Here is a 14,026-nt window from a genome sequence, read left to right as displayed (position 1 = left end):
AGAGAGAGAGAGAGAGAGAGAGAGAGAGAGAGAGAGAGAGAGAGAGATGAGAAAGTGTAATAGGAAAAGGCAGTGAGAATTTTTATTTGTTCTTGAGTTATTATCTCTACTGGAAAATTTCCAAATATTTTAGCAACAAGATAATATGGTTGCAAAGCAGGTACTTATGGTTTTAGGGGGTAAAATAACCATTGCCAAATGCCTTTCTCTGTTAGTGTCTATCTTTTCTCCCTGACACCCTTGGCACCTACTATAGCACCTTCCTTAGCAGGTGAGAATAATTATTTCAGGATTGGATGTTAAAGGACTTAGATAACACCATACTAAAATATGCTAGTTTGCCCGGGGACTCTGGACCCAGGTGGTCCCATGAAGCCTGGGAACATTAGTCATGCCACAGTGGGAAAGCAAGAAGTCAATTCTGGCAGTGTATGGGGAATGGTAATAAGATAATGGGCGTCCTTGGGCTTTATATAGAAGCCAACAAGGCAAGGCCTTTACTGTTCACTGGATCTCCCAAGGAACTGATCATAAGTCAAGAAAAGTAAAAATAAAAAAAAGGGTGTAAATAGCCCAGTGTTTGATAAATGGTGATTGCAAACACATTTATTAATAAGCTGTAGCTCTGTTGTCTCCCTCAAGGATTCCAGGAATTTGGGTTAGGTTGGCTGAAAGTTCCTATGTCAATAATTTTATTCTTATCATTCCGGGCCAGCGTTTTCCAAAAGAGTAAGGCTAAAATATCGAAAATTCTTTGAAACATGTTCATTAGTACAGAGATCTAGGCATTATTTTCATCTAATTCCTCTTTCTACTTGGTAGAAAAAGGCAAGAAGGAGTGGGAATTATATCTTCCAAACACTTGCTACCATTTTGTTTTACAGAGACAGACTTGTTTCTATTTTAGAACACTTTAGAAAGCAGTAGGCCTACCACATAAGTCTTCTTTGTTACTATCAAATTTTATTTGTGGCAAAGAAATCATGAGACAAAATGGATCTTCTATATTATCTAGTTTGTTTGTTTTAAATATTTATTTATTTTTGTATTTTATGTATATGCGTACTTTGCATGCACATCTGCATACCAGAAGATGACATCAGACAGGTGTGAGCTGCCATGTGGGTGATTGGAATTAAACTCAGGACCTTCAGAAGAGTAGTGAGTGTTCTTGACCACTGAGCCTCAACTTGTTTGTTTTTAAACTCTCTCCATGTCCCAATTTTAAGAAAACAAAAAAGTATTAAGAGAGAATAGTACATATAGTGAGATGTTCACCAAGAAATGGAGAGGGGGGAGGGAATATGCAGATACTCAGGTAGCACATTTTATTAATATGCTTCTAATGGAATGATTCCTTGGGTCATCACATACAAGATAATTACAGACAGTGCTTTCACTTTTTACTATGTATGATGATTTGAAATTCAAAGGTTCCCATAGGCCTCTACACTTGAGTACTTGGTCTCCAGGTGGTACAACTATTTGGGAAGGATGAGGAGGTATGGCCTTGTTGGAGGCACTGTGCCAGTGCTTTCTCTCTCTGCATTGTGGTTATGGATACAGATGTGAACTCTCACTTGTTCCTTCTACTATCATGGGCTCTAATTCTCTGAAACCATAAGCCAAATTGAATATTTTCTTTTATTAGTTGACAATGGTATTTGTGTTTTATCACAGCAATATAAAAGTATAGAACATCATGTAATATTTTTCATACTTATCAAATTTATTTATAGTTTTGTAAAATGATGTCATATTTGAGTATTTTTAAATATATGTATATATACTTTATGTAATGTGACTGAAATTTCTTCTTCTGATACTAGGGGTTAATGCTTCTAGCCATTAGCAAGGCTTGTGACCATCCTGACCAATGGAGTACATTCATGGAACATTATTTTTGAGGTTGGGTCATAAAAGACACAGCTTCTATCTGGCTTCCGGTTTGTTGCTTGCAGTTGGAACTCAACCATCATCCTGTGAGGAAATCCAGACCATGTTATAAGATCATATGTAGGAGTTTTAGTCAATCTCCAACCAAGGAGGAGACATCAGAATCAACCATCAATATAATTAACAAATGAGCAGATAATTGTAGCCTCAAGTCTCTCACTCTTCTGGCTGAGGATCACAGACATCATAAAGCCAAATCGTGGGCTTCTCAATCTTCTAAATGATTCCCTGACCCCTCACTAGGATCTGTGGTAGTTTGATCTGCAATGCTAGTAATGACAACAAAGGAGCTTCTCTATTCCTGTGCTCCTCTGAGTATCTTCATGTAACAGGATGGATGGCGACAACTACATGCAAAGAGAGCAACTGAATGATTTAAGGAACTGAGATGGTTTTCATTCATCCAGTGTTCTTAGGCATGGCTCACTAATAAGTAGTAGGTTTCCGGTCCAGACCTGGTTGCTCTTCCCAGTGGTCTATTGAGCTCTTGTGGTGCTTCCTAATCAAACATGGCTTCCCCTGCCTACCAATCTTGCTTCATCTAAGCCTGCAGCCATTTTCTGTCTTCTACTTGAAACCAACTCTGATGAGAGAGGAGAACTTTGGGCTTGAAAAGTTCCAGTGAGCACATGTTTTTATGGCTGCTGTTGTTTTGATGCTGACGTTTAATCTTTTACTGTTGCCTATCATGACATCCTTTCCTTTGCATGATAAAAAATACTGGAGTTTGGGAGTTCTTCAGTAGAAATGTACTTTGTCACAGGTTTCACAAGTCAGTACCTCTGCATCTGGCTTTTCCTACTCTAAAACTCTCCCCTCAGACTAGCTGAATGAGTTTATAGCTGACATATCATTACCTGAGACTCCTGCAAGTTTCTTTCCAGTAGAGCTAATCACATTTTTTGAAAACTCCTATAAACCAGTCAGAGAAAGCTGTAAATTAGGACAAGGAAGGCAGGAGGATGAAGTTGCTTATACATCAATACATTAAACTTCCTTATCCCAAAAGGTCATCCTTTAACTTGCTCGTTTTTTAAGGAGCAGAACAGTCGAGCCCATCTGCTGGGCTTCAAAAGATGATTTACTCAAACATGTCAAGTCAACTCACAACGCATCCTCACCAGGCTTCCATGGGTGCCTTCCTTAGATATCTTCAGTTAATCATAAACTTAGTGGTTCTAAGGTTAACACTAATGGGAGTCCTCATTTTTCCTTCAGAATATATTCTATTGTACCTAATTATGAATTTTGTGATGTCTTCTTTGAAAGGAGTAAATTCAAGCTTGAAACTGTGTGAACTTAAAGGGATATCTCCCATATAAACATAAACAAATGACATGGGGGTGAGGTGGGGTGAGTTTCAACCATTAAAATTCACTGTTTAACATCTCCCTTACCAATTGTGATTGAAAGTCATGACCCTATTTATCAGCTGATTCTTGGCCATGGTTGCATTCTGAAATTGTTATTAGTCTGCTACACATTAGCTTATTAAGGCGTAGCATTAATGAGTCAAAATGACATCAATACCCAGTCTGCTCTAGTTTTTAGATGTATTCTCCCTCCAATTCTCTTCTGTAGCACCAAGATGACCCTCAGTCATATCTCCTTGTAGCATCATCATTGGTTCCAGGCCAACATCAATTGAGTTTTGAGAGTAAATACAGTAACCTGATGCCCTTGGAGAGCTTAAATTTTACTTCTATGTATGAGTTGGAACAGCAGGCTAAATCTATCCCCATACATGAAATTTGCACATTGCCCTCTCCAGCAGGTAAGAGCAGGATGAGCATAGGTGTCTCATCCTGCAATGTCCTCCTTACCCTTGCCTTCCAGTGTTCAAATTCCTCTTTGGACCTAGCACTACATAATCTTTTTCTCATTTTTAAAATCGCTGCAGGTCTTCTTTTTCTCTCACAGTAGGAGCCTAAACCAAAATAATAGTAGTCCAAACAGCTGAGATAAAGCAGTTCATATTTGCTACAAATAGTAAACTAACAGAAAAAAAAAATCCTGCCCAAAGGCAAACATTAAAAAAACATTTACCCCAGTTTCCTTTCTGTATGTTCAGTTCTACCACATCATTCCTCGATTTACAACCCCAGAGACAATTTTGGTTTGTTTTGCTGCCCTGAAAGAGGCCCAAGGCAGTTTATTATCTTAACCTCTGTGCACTGTGGCATGAAGCAGGATTCCAGACATTTCCTTTCTGAACTAGTCCTGCTCTTTATATTGACAAAATGGAAATGAATTTCAGACACTTTTACTTTCTCTTTTACAGGGAGGTTCTATGCAAGACTCATATTCATGAGGGAAAGGTTGTTTGGAAAATATTATTTTTGTAAATGATTCTTAAGTTATCCATATGCAATAATTTCAGCTATGTTTTATAAGAATGTATAATTTACATTTAGCCAGAAATTAGTCTTTTATAGTTAATTTCAAGCTTTCCAGAGTAAAAATGAAGCTTTTTTCCTAAGTAATGAAATAATTAAATGCTTTAAAAACTTAATATTGAAAAAACATATTGCAAACTGTCTTTAAAGCCAAATTTTATTTTTTAAATCTAATTACTCCCCATCTTTTTTTTTTTTTGCAATACAAATTTTCTCTTAATTTACTTGGTTTTGAGTTACAAGAGAAGAAGCATATAATTATGGTGTAAAGTCTTTACTGGATGAGCTTGTATGAGGCCTAAGTGGTTGACTGAAAAATCAGAGCTTAGCTCTTTTATAGTTACTGGCAAGAAAAAGTGAGACTTGTAGACAACTATAAGAAAGTGGTAAATATAGCTTCAGCATCTCATAGTAAGTCAGTTTGGCAAGCTGTAGGAGCTTTCTTCTTTCACTGTCATAGTTACTTGTCTATTTCTGTAATAAGACACCAAGATCAAGGCAACTTAGAGGAGAAAGAGTTTAGTTACAGTTCCAAAGGGTGAGTTTCATTGTGGTAGGATTCATTGCAGCAAGCAGGCATCACCGCACTGGAGTAGTAGCTAAGAGCTTGCATCTTATGACAGGAACATAAGACAGAGAGAGAACACTGGGAGCAGTTTTGAAATCTCAAAACCCTTCCCCAGTGACACACTTCCTTAAAAAGGCCACATCTCCTAAACCTTTCCAAAGAGTTCTACCAACAGGTGACCAAGAATTCAAATATTTATAACTATCTATGTATGTATCTGTCTGTCTGTCTGTCTATCTATGGGCTATTCTTATTTAAACCATCACATGCCCTTTCTTTAATTCCTCTCCTCTTTTGCTGACTACTCTATGACATCATACTCAAGACTGTAGAAAGAAGAAAGAGGAGAGGGGAGAAGGAGTAGGAAACACTCATTTATATAGAATAAACTATCGATGTCTACTTTAGAAGCTTTAAATGCTTATTTATTCAGAAAACAGTCTATAACTATTATTTTGTGAGATTGTGTGTGTGTGTTTGTGTGTATGTATATACGTAGTGGTAGTGTATGTATGGTATGTATGCATGTAGTGGCCAGAGGACAATTGCGGATGCTATTCCTTAGATACTGTCAGTTTTGTATTTGATACTGGTCTTTCACTTGTCTGGAACTTCGCAAATACGCTAGGATGGATGCCCAGTGAGTCCAGGGGATCCATCTGTTACTTCCCTCAGAGAGCTGAGAACACAAGTGCCTGCTACCTAACCCAACTTTCTTTTTTTTGGGTGGGGGGTTAGAAATACAGTGCAGGTTCTCATTCTTGCAAGTCAGTCAGGCACTTTATCACCTGACCTGTCTCCCTAGTCTATGAAGTTCACTTCTTATGGTCATTCTTGGCTCTGACCTAAGTACATTATGACAGATGAAGTACTTATGTTCCAGGCCTCTCAAAGAGAAGACAACTCCCTTCCAGAATATTTCCAGGAAACAAACAAACAAAACAGAGTATGTGTCTTTCTTGGTTGAAGGAATACATGCAAGTCTTATTTCACCTTCTTTCACTTTTAGCCATGCTTTTAACATCACCAGAATGAATGATACCATGTTTCTTAACCATGTTGATCCCCTTGGCCAACAGCTCCTCAATAGCAGCAATGGGGAAGCAACATCCAAAAAAGCTAATGGCTTCATTAGCTTTTCAAAATGTGACAGAGAACTTCCCATTGGTTACTGTAATTTGTTCATACTTTTTTTCTCTCTCTAATGGGAGTATCCTCAGTGTTTTTACTATAAAATGAAGTCTACTGCTGACTAGACAAAAATCTTGATCATTGCAGAAGCATACCATTGACCTATGCTGAACTTAAGGAAATATAAACTTTTGAGTCTTCTTCAAATGAACTGAATTCAAACTAGAGCTGCCGTATCTTATAGGCAGATTTCTAAACTCCAATTAAGTTTTTAAGGTTTTAATTAATCATTTCAAACACATACTAACCATTCTGCTTGTTATCCTCCTGTACTTGTACCAGCCAGGAAAATAAAAGCTCTGTGAGGCTTTCAATAACTTTTCAATATATCAGAGTGCTAAGGACTAGAAGTCTGAGGACCACTGTTCTAGGATATCACTGTGGTGGAGATATTAAAATAAGTTAAAAAGTGAGTATAAGGATGGCCTGAGAGCAATTTTTTCTTGTTTGTCCACATTGGAACTTAGTGATGCTCTTGTTCACTTTTTGTTGCTGCAGACTTACACACACAAACAGTCTGTAGGAGTCTCAGTCACCAATTAGTTCTTGTTTAAAATCTAACACAGGAATCCAATTCAATTTAAGACACCTAAAATAGTGGTTCAAAGACCTTGGTAGGATATGATGAATATATTAAGGTAGGTGAGTGTGTATGTGAGTTTGTGTGTGTGCATGTGTGTTTGTGTGTGTGCATGGCATGTAGGAATGAGTGACTTCATTTAAGGACCACCCATCAGTCCCTCAATTGAAAATAAATACACCCCACATGGATACAGATCCAAGGCTCTTCCTCAAAGCCCACAGCTTTCATAAATATCTATGTGAAACTACCCATTTATTGTTAACTCGTGGTACTTTCATGGCAAAACTGGAGCTGGACTTCCATCATCTTTCTCACTAATTCTTGAGTTGTATCCGCTATCTTGAACTGATTGGCCTGCTCTTTAATTACCTCCCCCTGAGGGGAAAGCAGCATTACCAGGCCACAGAAGAAGACAATGCAGTCACTCCTGATGAGACCTAATTGACTAGGATCAGAAGGAAAGAAAAGAAGACCTCCCCTATCAGTGGACTTGGGGAGGGGCATGCATGCAGAGGGTGGAGGAAGGGAGGGATTGGGATGGGAGGAGGGAGGAAACCATGGGGGGATACAAAGTGAATAAAGTTTAATTAATAAAGAAAAAAAATAGACTTCTTTGTTTCTCCAGTGAGACACCCTGAGATAAAACTACATTTTCATTGTCAAGTGGTAATCAATTAGAGATTGCTTCTATAGTAGTTCCTGTTAGAAATAGTCCTTGTTCCCCTCACTATGAGAAACCAATTGGTTAATGAGCTACCACAGGCTACATCTGAGCAGAGGCTCTAGGTTATATCCATACATGGTCCTTGGTTGAATGTCAGTCTCAGAAAAGACCCTGTGCCCAGATATATTTGGTCCTTGTGGAGCTCTTATCCTTTCCCCAACAGACTAACTCCCCTTCTTTCTTATGATTCCCTGTACTCTGCCAAAGGTTTGATCATGAGTCTTTGCTTTGAAAACACTGCTAGTTAGAGTCTTTCAACTGCACTCTGTAGATTCCTGTCATACGTTCAATGCACATCCCATCTGTCTTTCTAAATGAGGATTGATCATCTTACCCCATGTCTGCTCTCTTGATTATCTTTTTTAGGTGTACAGATTTCATTATGTTTATCACATCTTATAGGTCTATGTAAGTGAGTATATACCGTGTTTGTCTTTCTCCTTCTGGGTTATTTCATTCAGGATGATCTTTTCTAGATCCCACCATTTGCCTGCAAATTTCATGATTTCCTCCTTTTTGATTGTTGAGTAGTATTCCATTGTGTAAAAATACCACAATTTCTGTACCCATTCCTTCGTTGATGGACATCTGGGTTGTTTCCAGGTTCTGGCTATTACAAATAAAGCTGCTATAAACATGGTTGAGCAAATATCCCTTTGTGTACTTGAGCAAACTTTGGGTATATACCTAGCAGTGGTATGGCTGGGTCTTGAGGAAGCACTATTCCTAATTGTCTTAGAAAGCGCCAGATAGATTTCCAGAGTGGTTGTACCAGTTTACATTCCCACCAGCAGTGGAGGAGGGTTCCCCTTTCTCCACAACCTCTCCAGCATGTGTTGTCCCTTGAGTTTTTCATCTTGGCCATTCTGATGGGTGTAAGGTGATATCTCAGGGTTGTTTTTATTTGCATTTCCCTGATGGCTAATGAGGATGAGCATTTCTTTAAGTGTTTCTCTGCCATTCGATATTCCTCTGTCGAGAATTCTCTCTTTACCTCTGTTCCCCATTTTTTAATTGGATTACTTGGTTTGCTGCTTTTCAGCTTCTTTAATTCTTTGTATATACTCGATATTAGTCCTCTGTCAGATAAAGGGTTAGTGAAGATTCTTTCCCAATCTGTAGGCAGGTGTTTTGTTTTGATGACAGTGTCCTTTGCTTTACAGAAGCTTTTCATGAGGTCCCATTTATTGATTGTTGCTCTTAGAGCCTGTGCTGTTGGTGTTCTGTTCAGGAAGTTGTCTCCTGTGCCAATGAGTTCTAGGCTGTTCCCCACTTTTTCTTCTAACAGATTTAGAGTATCTGGTTTTATGTTGAGGTCTTTGATCCACTTGGACTTTAGTTTTGTGCAGGGTGATAAATATAGATCTATTTTCATTTTTCTGCATGTGGACATCCAGTTGGACCAGCACCATTTGTTGAAGATGCTGTCTTTTTTCCATTAAATGGTTTTGGCTTCTTTGTCAAAAATCGAGTATTCATAGTTGTGTGGGTTTATTTCTGGGTCTTCTATGCGGTTCCATTGATCCTCCTTTCTATTTTTATGCCTATACCATGCAGTTTTTATTACTATTGCTCTGTAGTACAACTTGAGATCGGGGATGGAGATACCTCCAGATGATCTGTTGTTGTACAGGATTATTTTGGAGATTCTGGGTTTTTTGTTTCTCCATATGAAGCTGAGAATCTTTTTTTCAAGGTCTGTAAAGAATTGAGTTGGTATTTTGATGGGAATTGCATTGAATCTGTAGATTGCTTTTGGCAGGATGGCCATTTTCAAAATGTTAATCCTACCAATCCATGAGCACGGGAGATCTTTCCATCTTCTGAGATCTTCTTCAATTTCTTTCTTCAGAGACTTGATGTTTTTCTTAAACAGGTCTTTCACTTGCTTGGTTACTGTCACCCCAAGGTACTTTATGTTATTAGTGGCTATTGTGAAGGGTGTTGTTTCCCTAATTTCTTTCTCGGCCCTTTTGTCTTTGGCGTACAGGAGGGCTTCTGTTTTCTTTGAGTTGATTTTGTATCCTGCCACTTTGCTGAAGGTGTTTATCAGCTGGAGGAGTTCTCTGGTTGAATTTTTGGGGTTGCTCATATATACTATCATATCATCTGCGAATAGTGACACTTTGACCTCTTCCTTTCCGATTTGTATCCACTTGATCTCCTTTAGTTGTCTTATTGCTCTGGCTAGGACTTCAAGTACTATATTGGAGAAGTATGGAGAGAGTGGGCAGCCTTGTCTTGTCCCTGATTTCAGTGGGATTGATTTAAGTTTCTCTCCATTGAGTTTGATGTTGGCTATAGGCTTGCTGTATGTCGCCTTTACTATGTTTAGATAAGTGCCTTGTATCCCTGATCTCTCCAAGACTTTAAATATGAATGGGTGTTGGACTTTGTGAAATGCTTTTTCGGCATCTAAGGAGAAGATCATGTGGTTTTTCTCCTTCATTTTGTTTATATGGATTACTTTGATGGATTTCTGTATGTTGAACCACCCTTGCATGCCTGGGATGAAGCCTACTTGGTCATGGTGGATGATATCTTTGATGTGTTCTTGGATTCGGTTTGCAAGTATTTTATTGAGTATTTTTGCATCAATGTTCATAAGAGAGATAGGTCTGAAGTTTTCTTTTTTTGTTGGATCTTTGTGTGGTTTAGGTACCAAGGTGACTGTGGCTTCATAGAATGAGTTTGGTAGTGTTCCTTCTGTTTTTATTTTGTGGAATAGTTTGAGGAGAATTGGTATTAGCACTTCTTTGAAGGTCTGGTAGAATTCTGTGCTGAAACCATCAGGCCCACGGCTTTTTTTGGAGGGGAGACTGTTAATGACTGCTTCAATTTCCTTGGGATATATAAGGCTATTCAGTCTTTCTACGTGATCTTGGCTTAATTTTGGTAGATGGAATCTGTCAAGAAAATTGTCCATTTCATTTAGATTTTCAAATTGTGTTCCATATAGGTTTTTGTAGTATGACCTAATAATTGTTTGGATTTCCACAGTGTCTGTAGTTATGTCCCCATTTTCATTTCTGATTTTGTTGGTTTGGATAGTTTCTCTCTGGTTTTTAGTTAGTTTGGCTAAGGGTTTGTCTATCTTGTTGATTTTTCTCAAAGAACCAGCTTTTTGTTTCATTGATTCTTTGAATAGTTTTATTTGTTTCTAATTGATTGATTTCACCCCTGAGTTTGATTATTTCCAGCTGTCTGCTCCTCTTGGGTGTATCTGCTTCTTTATTTTCTAGGGTTTTCAGTTGGGCCATTAAGTTGTTTGTATGTGATGTTATGAATTTCTTCTTGCAGGCACTTAGTGCTATAAATTTTCCTCTGAGCACTGCTTTCAATGTGTCCCATAAATTTGGGTATGTTGTGCCTTCATTTTCATTGAATTCTAGGAAGTCTTTAATTAATTTCTTTATTTCTTCCTTGACCCAGCTGTCATTGAGTAGTAAGTTGTTCAGTTTCCATGTGCGTGTTGGTTTTTTGTTGTTTCTGTTGTTGTTGATGTCCAGCTTTAGTCCATGGTGGTCAGATAGTATACAAGGGATTATTTCAATCCTTTTGTATCTGTTGAGGCTTGCTTTGTGACCCACTATATGGTCTATTTTGGAGAAGGTTCCATGTGGTGCTGAAAAGAAGGTGTACTCTTTTGAGTTTGGGTGAAAAGATCTGTAGACGTCTATTAGGTCCATTTGATTTAGGGATTCTGTGAGTGCTTTTATTTCCCTATTTGTTGTCTGTCTAGTTGATCTGTCCCTTGATGAGAGTGGGGTGTTGAAGTCTCGCACTATTAAGGTATTAGGATCAATGTATGATTTAAGATTTAATAATGTTTCATTTACGAATATAGGTGCTCTTGTATTTTGGGGCATAGATACTCAAGATTGTGATGTCCTCTTGGTGAATTTTTCCTTTGATGAGAATATAGTGGCCCTCCTTATCTTTTTTGATTAACTTTGGATGAAAGTCTATTTTATTAGATATTAGGATGGCTATTCCTGCTTGTTTGCTGGAACCATTTGCTTGAAAGACAGTTTTCCAGCCCTTTACTCTGAGGTAGTGTTTATCTTTGTTGCATAGGTGTGTTTCTTGGATGCAACAGAATGTTGGATCCTGTTTCTGCAACCATTCTGTTAGCCTGTGTCTTTTTATTGGTGAGTTGAGTCCATTGATATTGATAGATAGTAGTGACCAGTGCATGTTAGTTCCTTTTGTAATGGAGTCGATGATCTTACCTTGTTTCATTGCTTGTTTTCCTTTCATTTTTGTTGGGACATTATCTGTATGCCCTGTTTTCTCGGGTGAAGTTGTTTTCATTGGATTGGAGTTTTCCTTCTAGTACCTTCTGTAGGGTTGGTTTGCTGTGTAGATATTGCATAAATTTAGTTTTGTCATGGAATATTTTGTTTTCTCCATGTATGTTGATTGAAAGCTTTGCAGGGTATAGTAGTCTGGGTTGATATTTGTGATCTCTTAGAGTCTCCATGATACTTGCCCAGGCCCTTCTGGCTTTCATAGTTTCTGATGAGAAGTCCGGTGTGATTCTGATAGGTCTACTTTCATATGTTACTTGGCTTTTTTCCCTGGTTGCTTTTAATATTTTTTCTTTGTTCTGTAGATTTAGTGTTTTGACTATGATGTGACGTGATGTGTTTCTTTTCTGGTCTAGTCTATTTGGAGTTCTGTAGGCCTCTTGTATATTTATGGACATCTCTTTCTTTAAGTTGGGAAACTTTTCTTCTATGATTTTCTTGAAAATATTTTCTGGACCTTGGAGCCTGGAGTCTTCTTTTTCATCAATTCCTATTATTCTTAGATTTTGTCTTTTCATAGTGTCCTTGATTTCTTGGATATTTTGTGATTGGAACTTTTCTGATTTTACTTTTTCGTTGAGAGAAGTATCAATTTCTGCAAGGGTGTCTTCAGCTCCAGAGATTCTCTCTTCCATCTCTTGTATTCTGTTGGTGATGCTTACTTTTGTGGTTCCTGATCTTTTCTCCAAGTTCTCCAGCTCAAGGGTTTTCTCATTTCGTGTTTTCTTTATTGATTCTAATTCTGTTTTCATGCCTTGCACCATTTCTTTCATGTGTTTGAATTTGGATTCCTGTCTCTCTCGGATGGTCTCTATTTCCTTGTTCATTTCCTTTTTATATGCCACTAATTTTATCTCTACTTGTGCCTCTATTTGATTGGCTATGTTTGCCTGTGTTTCTTTAAGGCTTTTGTCTATTTCTTCTTTCTTTACCTCCAATTGACTGGCCAACTCTTTGAAAGATTTGTTCATTTCCTCCTTATGAGCCTCAAATAATTGAGTAAGCATGGCTTTAAGGTCATTTTCCTGTGCTTCTGATGAATTGGAGTATCCATCAATTTTGGGGTTTCCTGGTGAAGTCATGATGTCCTGATTTATGTTGGAAGTGTTTTTTTGCCTACCCCTGGCCATTGGCTTATCTGAAACCTTCCCTGTTTGTTTTTGGATTCTGCAGATCAGACTGGTACTGTCTCTCTCTGGCATCTGGAGAGTTCTTCAGCAAGCTGAGAGAGGTCCCGTGTTGTTAGTGTGTGCTGAGGACTAGCTGTACCTGTGGGAGAAAAGTACATAGGTGCAGACGGGGCAAATGCAAGTGTGTGTGTGTGTGTGTGTGTGTGTGTGTGTAGGTGTGCGTGGATGTGTATCTCAAGGGACAGAGTGATGGCTAATGTTGAACCCTTGAGTGTGTGGGACAGGCTCTGCACTGTATATGTCGCAGGCACTAGTGATGATCGCAGCACAATTTCTGGCATTAACTACCTTAACTCCTCAATTAGACCCACAGAGCAGGAACTTCAATGTCCCAAGTGCCCCTCTGTTTCCCAAAGTGGGTATATGGGTGGGAGGGGGTTCGATGCCTGGCTTCTGTTTTAGAAGGACCCAGGATCTGGGGATCTGCAGATTCTCAAGGGTGCACTCACTTACAGGCAGGTCACTTGGCAGAGATCAGGGTATCCGGGCTCTCTGCTCTCTGGTTTGGCCCTGCTTCTTTGATGTGCTCCGCCAGCTCCGTGCTGCTGTCACTGCCAGGTTATGAGGTCTTGCTGCAGCTGGAGATTTCAAGGTGGTCACATCAGTAGGGATCGGGGTAATCAGGCTTTCTGTTCTCTGGTTTGGCCCTGGTTAGTCTTAAACTGGAGGGCTGATGTGCCCCGCCAGCTCAGTGTTGCTCTGCCGCCAGGTTAGAAAGTCCCGCTGTAACTGGAGACTGGGTTGCTAGTCCAGATGCTTTCTGGGATGTCCTGGGGTCTCTTCACTGTGCTCTCCCAGAGCCTGGTGTGCCTAGCTAGTGGGCGTTTCTGCCTGGTTTTGGTGAGTATATAGCGTATTTTCTGTCACTGTGGGATTGGGCGTATTTTCTGTCACTGTGGGATTATAGCGTATTTTACTGTCAGTGATTGCGATCCTGTGGAGCTAGTATGGCGTCTAGCAGACTCAGGCCCTGGGAGGATGGTGCAGCCGCTGCGCAGATCTGGGACTCTGAGATGGGTACTGCTGGCACCTGCCGCTAAAGGGCTTGGAGCTCTGCCTCAGCCGCTGCAGACCTCAGGTAGTTAGGTCTGTGCAGAGAAAGATGATT

The 14,026-nt window shown here is 39.2% G+C and overlaps 1 protein-coding gene across 3 annotated transcripts in view; it reads right to left on the bottom strand.

Annotated features, from left to right (window-relative positions):
- The window catches only part of Samd12 (sterile alpha motif domain containing 12), a 453,403-nt gene that overhangs the window by 245,318 nt on the left and 194,059 nt on the right, over positions 1 to 14,026 (bottom strand). The gene's annotated exons all lie outside the window — the stretch shown is intronic.

This window comes from Psammomys obesus, unplaced genomic scaffold (assembly GCF_907164565.1).
Source record: "Psammomys obesus unplaced genomic scaffold, mPsaObe1.curated_primary_1811, whole genome shotgun sequence".
NCBI classification, from domain to species: Eukaryota; Metazoa; Chordata; class Mammalia; order Rodentia; family Muridae; genus Psammomys; species Psammomys obesus.
This window is presented reverse-complemented; position numbering and strand designations above follow the sequence as displayed.